Consider the following 8,632-nt stretch of genomic DNA (forward strand, 5'->3'; position numbering starts at 1 on the left):
TCTTGTTCTCTGTTACTGTCCTTTCTCTTTGGTAATGTCTATTCTTCAGTGGAATATTCGTGGATTTTATGCCAACTTCCATGAGCTTCAACTTCTAATTACACAGTTTTTACCGCTTTGTGTTTGTCTCTAGGAACCCATGCTTGGTGCTTGTCCTGGTCACTTTCGTGGTTATTCCTTTCTTTCTCACCCCCCCCCCCCTCTCCCAGCTCTTGCTGGGGCCCGTAACTCTACTGCTTTCTTAATTCGATCTGATATTCCCTTCGTCCCCCTACTTCTTCCGTCACCTATCCATTGTTCTGCTGCCCCTGTTTTTGTGGGTAAATGGTATACAGTCTGTTCCATTTATCTCCCCCCAAATGTCCCGCTTTCCCTTCCTGATCTTAAGCACCTCCTGGACTCCTTGCCAGAGCCGGTGCTCCTTTTGGGTGATTTCAACTGTCAACATACCCTCTGGGGTGATATTCTGACAATCACCCGAGGCCGTCTTCTCGAACCGTTCGTCCTCGCTTCTTCTCTATCTCTTCTGAATTCTGGTGAGCCCACTCATGTGGACTCTCGAACTCGCACCCTTTCCTGTCTTGATCTTTCTCTCTGCTCGTCGTCCCTCTACTTAGATTTCAAAAGGCAGGTTCTTGATGACCTCCACAACAGTGATCATTTCCCAATCCTCGTTTCCTTTTTCTCTTTCCACCCTCCCCTTTCCTTCCCTAGGTGGCAGTTTGCCAAGGCTGACTGGTGCCTATTCACCCTCCGTGCTACTCGCTCTGACCTCTCCTCTCTGCCTCTTCCTCGCGCCCTCCTTCTTTTTTATGACAGTTTTCAACGCTGCCCTCCACTCTATTCCTCGCTCTTCCTCCCGGGGCACACGGAAGTGTGTTCCCTGGTGGAATGCGGACTGTGCTCAGGCTGTCCGCTGTAAGCGTGCAGCCTGGAAGAAACACCACCGCCGGCAGACGGCTGATTCTTTTATTCTGTTTCGGAAGGCAAGTGCGGTGGCCCGTAGGAACATCCGTACAGCTAAACGTGAGATTTAGAAATCTTATGTTTCCACCATTATGTCCGATACTCCTTTGCCGCAGATCTGGAAGAAGATCCACAAGATTACAGGCAAGTTCATTCCGGATGTCTCGCCGGTTCACCACCTCCGTGGTACTCTTGTGGCGGATCCAGTGCAGGTCGCGACCGAACTGGGTTCCCACTTTTCTTCTGTTAGCTCTGGCTCTCATCTTCCTCAATCCTTCCTTCTTCGTAAGCCTGTTCTTGAATCTTATCCTTTTAGATTTCCGCACTTATCTCAGCCTTCCCTATAACGATCCTTTCTCTCTTTCTCAACTTCAGTCTGCCCTGGCCCTCTGCGGATCTACGGCGGCGGACACGGATAATGTTCATTATGAGATGCTTCGCTACCTCCCTCTGTGCACGTCTCAGTATTTACTGAGTCTGTATAACCAGGTCTGGGAGTCGTCGTCCGTCCCTGAGAACTGGCTCGATGCCATTCTACTCCCTATTCGGAAACCAGGGTCTCTCAGTATGTCCTCTAAGGACTTCCACCCTATTGCTCTCACGAGTTGTGTTTGCAAGCTCTTTGAGCGTATGGTAAATGTCCGTCTGATGTGGTTCTTGGAACACCATCACCACCTCTCTCCTTCTCAATTTGGTTTTCGCAAGTGCCGCAGCACGACTGATGTCCTCGTGAACTTGGAGGTCTATATTTGTACTGCTTTTGCTGCGAAGACCTCCGTTGTTGCTGTCCTTTTTGACCTGGAAAAGGCTTATGACACAACTTGGAGATACCATATTTTGTCCCAACTTCGTCCTTTTGGCCTTCGTGGTAATCTCCCTCTCTTCCTTGAAAGCTTTCTCTCTCGTCATATCTTTTGAGTCAGGCTTGGTGCCACTCTCTCTGCGTCTTTTCGGCAGTATGAAGGTGTGCCCCAAGGTAGTGTTCTGAGTACTACTCTTTTTCTGGTTGCCCTCAATGGTCTTCTTTCCTCCCTTCCTTCTGGCATCGTCTCTGCTCTTTATGTTGACGATCCTACTCTTTGCTGTCAAGGTGATGATTCGCCTCTCCTTCAACGGCGGCTTCAACTTGCGATTGATGCCGTGTCATCTTGGGCCACCAATCATGGCTTCAAGTTCTTTACTACTAAGACTTGTGCCATGACTTTTACTCGGAAGCGGGTCGTTCTTCGTCCCTCTTTGTCACTTTTTGGTCATGCCCTTGAGTACAAAGATTCCGCAAGGCTTTTGGGGTTATTCTTTGACACTCATTTGTCTTGGTCGCCCCATGTCTCTTACCTCCGTGTTGAATGCTCTAAGGCCCTTAACCTACTTAAGGTTTTATCCCATACTTCTTGGGGAGCAGATAGGCGCCGCTCCTCTATTTGCATTCCTGTCTCGTCCTGTCTAAACTCGATTATGGTTGCCCTGCATACTCTTCTGCTTCTCCTTCTACTCTTCGCCGTCTTGATCCTTTGCACCATACTGGGTTGCGCCTCAGCTCTGGTGCTTTTCGTTCAACTTCTACCCTCAGTTTGTACGCTGACACTGGCTTTGTCTCTCCAGGATTGCCGTGATCGCTACAGTCTTCGCTATCTTGCGCAATCCTTACAGCATCCTCACTCTCACCTCTATCGTGCTTTGACTTTTACCCCTCCTGTCGTTCCCGTTCCTCTTCACCTCCTTCCTCTTTCTGTCTGTTTGTCTCACTTACAGGATTCTCTTTCAGCTCATATTACCAATGTTTCTCCTCGTATTGTTCCATCCTTGCCCCCGTGGAGGGTCCCCCTTCCCACATTTTGTACTTCTCTGACCCGCATCACTAAAGCTTTTACCCCTCCTACAGTTCTGAAACTCCTCTTCCCTGAGCACTTTTCTTCTCACTCCCACTCCATTCCCATCTTCACCGATGAGCCTAAGTCTACTGATGGTGTGGGATACTCTGCTGTTTTTCCTGACCACGCTAATATGTGTCGCCTTCCTCTGGAGGCTAGCATCTTCACAGCAGAAATTTATGCTATTCTCTATGCTCTTCATCTCCTGCTTTCCCGGTGTCAATCCTCCTTTGTTGTGGTAGTTGACTCTCATAGTGCCCTCATGGCGTTAGGGTCCTTTAATCCGGTCCACCCGGTGGTTGTCGAGACTCAACATTGGCTGTTTCTTATCTCCTGTAAATTTAAGTCAGTTGCATTTTGCTGGGTTCCCAGCCGTGTTGGTGTTTCTTTAAATGAGCATGCGGATGCTGCCGCTAAGGAAGCTATCCGCGCTTGTCCCATCTCCCGTAAAAGTACAGTATTCCTTATTCCGACTTTTACCCAGTTCTTCATGCCTCCATCCTTGCTTGCTGGCAGAGTTGTTGGTCTTCTGTTATTGGTAACAAACTGCGTACTCTCAAGAGTCGTGTGTCCCAGTGGCCTTCCTCCTGCCACCGTAACCAGCGGTAGGAAATGGCTCTGGCTAGGTTACGTATTGGCCATACCCGTTTAACTCACGGTCACTTAATGGAGCGCCGCCCTACTCCTTATTGTCCATATTGCATTGTCCCTCTTACGGTCGTGCATATCCTTGTTGAATGTCCTGACTTCCAGGACGAGCGTGTGTCTTGTTTTCCGACCGTCCCCCGTGGTCGCTTGTCCCTCAATAGAATTCTTGGCGACTCAGATACTTTTGATATCGTTTGCCTTATGTGTTTCTGTTCTCGTATTGGCATCCTTGGTGACATTTAGCGCCCTCTGATTATCCCGCACATTTAATGGTGCTACATAGCCTTCCCGGTTTGGTGCCTTCTATTGATAATTACTTACAAATCAAGGTACCCAGAATATGGAATGACCTTCCCAATCATGTTAAAGACTGTACCTCTCTCAACCAGTTCAAGATAAAAACTAAGCACTACCTAATTAACTCCCTGTAACCTACCTTACCCCTATAATGTCAACCCATGTTTGTTATTTTTAAACAATGCTGTTTGTCGACCAATTTGTATTTTTGCTGCTTTTCTGCCATGTTCCCCCTTTTTTATTTTTTTATTTTCTCAACACATTTTATACTTTAATCTCAATTAGTATTAAGTTTTAGTCTTTAGTGTTTTCCTGCCCGAAACTCTTTGTGTAATAGTGGCTTTATGCATTATATGCACTAGCTCTATCTATAAATTCATCAATATTTGTATCACCCCTTGTATGTATGTACTTTACCTGAATAAACATTTGAATTTTGAATTTGAATTTATTGTGGACACATTACTGACATATGTATCACAGTTCCATGGAACATTATTTATTTATTTATTTATTTATTTATTTATACCTGTACCTTTATACCTGTATACAAGAAGGTACATTGGGTTAGAGAGAATACAAGCATAGTATTTACAATCTTGTAAAGCCACTAGTACGCACAGCGTTTCGGGCAGGTCCTTAATCTAACAGATAATTTTAAGTACGTAAATTCTAGCATTCTACTGTATTACGAACATTACTGCATTATGAACATACTGTATTGTGAACATCTACTGCATTATGAACCTTCTACTGTATACATATTGTAAAGGACACAAATATGCATCATTTGTGATAAAAAAAATAAAACTGCATTGGAAATACATAGAACAAATAATTGAAAATATATTTGTGGCAACACCCAGTGCTTGAATGGCCCGCACGCAACCGTGTCTGGGAGCATCACGCATGGGCCACCAGCCCCTGATGACATAACAGCGCACCTTCTCCACATCCCCACAGCCAAAGTCAGTGGAATTTGGTATTTGTTTTTTTAGATAGACATGTTCAGGGAAGGGAATTTATCATTTTACAAACAAAAAATAATTTTTTGGGAACACTTTAAAATTGCACTATATCTAGTGCTACCCAATCTCCCAATCTTTATGTACCCAATCCGAACAACTTTACCATTGTCATCATTGCTGTCTTCTTATATGTGCTGTCAATTTGCTGTATGGTGCCTATTAATCTTGTTTAAATTACCAATCAAGCTGTCAATGTAATCAGATCTTTAATATACCAATGTGCTTTAATATAATTACTAATCTCTCTCATCTCATTTCTTTCTTGCAATGTATCTGTTATCATTTTATCAATTCTGCTAGAATTTACTTACTTAAAATTATCTGTTTGATAATGGACCTGCCCAAAAAGCTGTGAGTACTAGTGGTTTTACAAGATTGTAAACACCATGCTATGTATTCTCACAAACCCAATGTACCTTCTTGTATATAAATAAATAAATAACTTGATTTCATGCGCACAGGGAGAATCTCACAATAAACTATAAGAATCACAGTGGTTAACCCTTAAGCTGCAAGGGGTCCTGAGGAGATTTACACCCCTGTGCACAAGAAAAAAAAATTCTTAATTTTTTTTCGCCTTCTAAAAATGTTAATTTGTGTTCCCTGAGCACGGGAAAAAATATTTGTAAATCACATATTTTGGGCGCAGTAGGCTGAGGAAGTCTGGCAAAACTTGGGCATTGACAGAGCTGTCATCAGAGGCAGTCAGCGTCACCCGAGCTGACAGGTGGGAGTTGCCACAAAGATATAACCTAATTATTTCAATGTTTCTGATTGATTTTTTCTTAGTTTTTTTCCAGTAATATTATTCAATAGTGTGTAGTGTGATAGATTTATATAATAAAATGTGTGAATCATCGCTATACTCAAAAGTATGGTGTTCACATTAGCAGTTCAATTATTATCATCGCCTGACATTTTTAGGCAATGCTGTGATCACAAGCTGAAGAGCATTGCTGTTAGCTCATGCTGCATGTCCCAGCCTTGTACTGTGGCTGTACTGTACCACAACAGTACTGTGGCTCTCACACCGGAGAATATTACCCACGATTTTTTAAACATGGCGTCTGTTTACAAGAGCCCTGAGGAAGCTGATGTGAACCCTGTGAAGCCGCAGACCATTTAAATCGTGCCTGGTACCTTATGGTGTATATATATGCCATGTCCACCGTGGGACATGTTACTCATGGTGTATATATACACCATGCGCAGTTTAAGGGTTAATCCAGTCCGTCTGGTGGTAGTCGAGATTCAACATTAGTTGTTTCTTATCTCCAGAAGATTTAAGACCGAAGAGTTTTGCTGGGTTCCCAGCCATATTGGTGTCTTTAAATGAGCATGTGGACACTGCCGCTAAGCAAGCTATCCGCACTTGTTCCATCTCCTGTAAAGGTATTCCTTATTCAGATTTTTACCCAGTTATTCATTCCTCCATCCTTGCTCGTTGGCAAGGTTGTTGGTCTTTTGTTACTGGTTACAAATTGCGTGCATGGCCTTCCTCCTACTCCTGTCACCGGTGGTGGGAAACGGCTCTGGCAAGGTTGTGTATTGGTCATACATGCTTAACCCTTAAACTGCGCAACCTTCATATGACGTGATGAGTACTGCGCAAGATTTGAATGGCCAGTGGGGTAGGGGGGTGCCCCCACATACTGCCCAGGGGCTATAGTAAACAACCACCATATTGAAAAAAATACAGCTCTACCACCAATGCATGGCAGGCCTCGGTTACCCAGCAGTCACCATCGCGAGCACACAGCCAAACTTCTTCCTGGCACACACCACGCAATCGATACTTACTCAAGATCAAATAACTAGTGAATTATTTTCTGATGGTGAGGAAAGTAATATTGATGACTCTGACATTGCTAAGGACTACACACAAATGACTGATGATGATAGCACAGAGAGTGAATTTGAGATACAGCTTGCTCCCATGGCGAGGCCTACACGCTCACCAGTGTCTACTCCAATTCGGGCACGATCACACAGTTCTTTTACTTATTTAGAATGAGGATATTTTGGGCAACGAGTCAGAGGAAGGTGACTCTTTTTCTGGTTTTAGTAATTACCTAAGTGTAGTTACAGGATGAGAGTTACGCTCGTGGTGTCCCGTCTTCCCAGCACTCTTTGTCATATAACACTTTGAAACTACTGACGGTCTTGGCCTCCACCTCCTTCTCACCTAACTTGTTCCAACCGTCTACCACTCTGTTTGTGAATTTCTTATATTTCTTCGGCATCTGTGTTTAGCTAGTTTATATCTATGATCTCTTGTTCTTAAAGTTCCAGGTCTCAGGAAATCTTCCCTATCGATTTTATCAATTCCTGTTACTATTTTGTATGTAGTGATCATATCGCCTCTTTTTCTTCTGTCTTCCAGTTTTGGCATATTTAATGCCTCTAACCTCTCTTCGTAGCTCTTGCCCTTCAGTTCTGGGAGCCACTTAGTAGCATGTCTTTGCACCTTTTCCAGTTTGTTGATGTGCTTCTTAAGATATGGGTACCACACAACAGCTGCATATTCTAGCTTTGGCCTAACAAAAGTCGTGAACAATTTCTTTAGTATATCAACATCCATGTATTTAAAAGCAATTCTGAAGTTAGAAAGTGTGGCATAGGCTCCTCGCACAATATTCTTTATGTGGTCCTCAGGTGATAGTTTTCTATCTAGAACCACCCCTAGATCTCTTTGGTCTAACCTAACCTATAATAGGTATAGGTTAAGTAATAATTGTAATTACGAAGCAATAAGATGCTTATCTTAAGATACTAACAAGGTTAGGTAAGGTCAGTGTTTTCTATGAATCTTTTTAAGGGTATCTATTATGTTTAGAATATCACCTATGCACGTAGTTAATAAGTCAATATTGACTTATTAAATTTGCGAGAACGGGTTGCAACCTTTATCAGAATTCTTTAATGATTTCTCTCATAATATATAGGTTGTGTGGGGTCTGTGTTCTCCTATTCCACATTCCATAACATGGTATTTATTAACATTAAATTCCATTTGCTAAGTGGTGCTCCATAAACTTATTTTGTCCAGGTCATCTTGACGGGCATGACAATCATCTAAGTTTCTTATCCTTCCTATTATCTTAGCATCATCAGCAAACATGTTCATATAATTCTGTATACCAACTGGTAGATCATTTATGTAGACAATAAACAACACTGGTGTAAGAACTAAACCCTGTGGTACTCCACTTGTGACATTTCTCCAGTCCAATACATTCCCTCTGATCACTGCCCTCATTTTTCTATCAGTCAGAAAATTTTTCATCCATGTTAGAAGCGTACCTGTCACCCCTCCAATATTTTCCAGTTTCCAGAACAACCTCTTATGTGGAACTCTGTCGAAAGCCTTTTTTTAGGTCCAGATAGATGCAGTCAACCCAACCATCTCTTTCCTGTAATGTGTCTGTTGCTCGATCATAGAAACTGAGTAAATTCGATACACAGGATCTTCCAGATCGAAAACCATACTGTCTGTCTGATATTATATCATTTCTCTCCAGGTGTTCTACCCATTTAGTTTTAATTATTTTTTCCAATATTTTGACTATTACACTTGTCAATGATACCGGTCTATAATTAAGGGGGTCTTCCCTGCTTCCACTTTTGTAGATTGGAACTATGTTAGCCTTTTTCCACACATCAGCTACAACTCCTGTAAACAGGGATGCCTGAAAAATCAGTTGAAGAGGAATGCTGAGCTCAGGTGCACATTCTCTCAGAACCCATGGTGAAACTCCATCTGGACCAACTGCCTTGTTCTTATTTAGCTCCTTGAGCATTTTTTCTACTTCGTCTCTAGAC

Source organism: Procambarus clarkii, chromosome 76, assembly GCF_040958095.1.
Source record: "Procambarus clarkii isolate CNS0578487 chromosome 76, FALCON_Pclarkii_2.0, whole genome shotgun sequence".
NCBI lineage: Eukaryota > Metazoa > Arthropoda > Malacostraca > Decapoda > Cambaridae > Procambarus > Procambarus clarkii.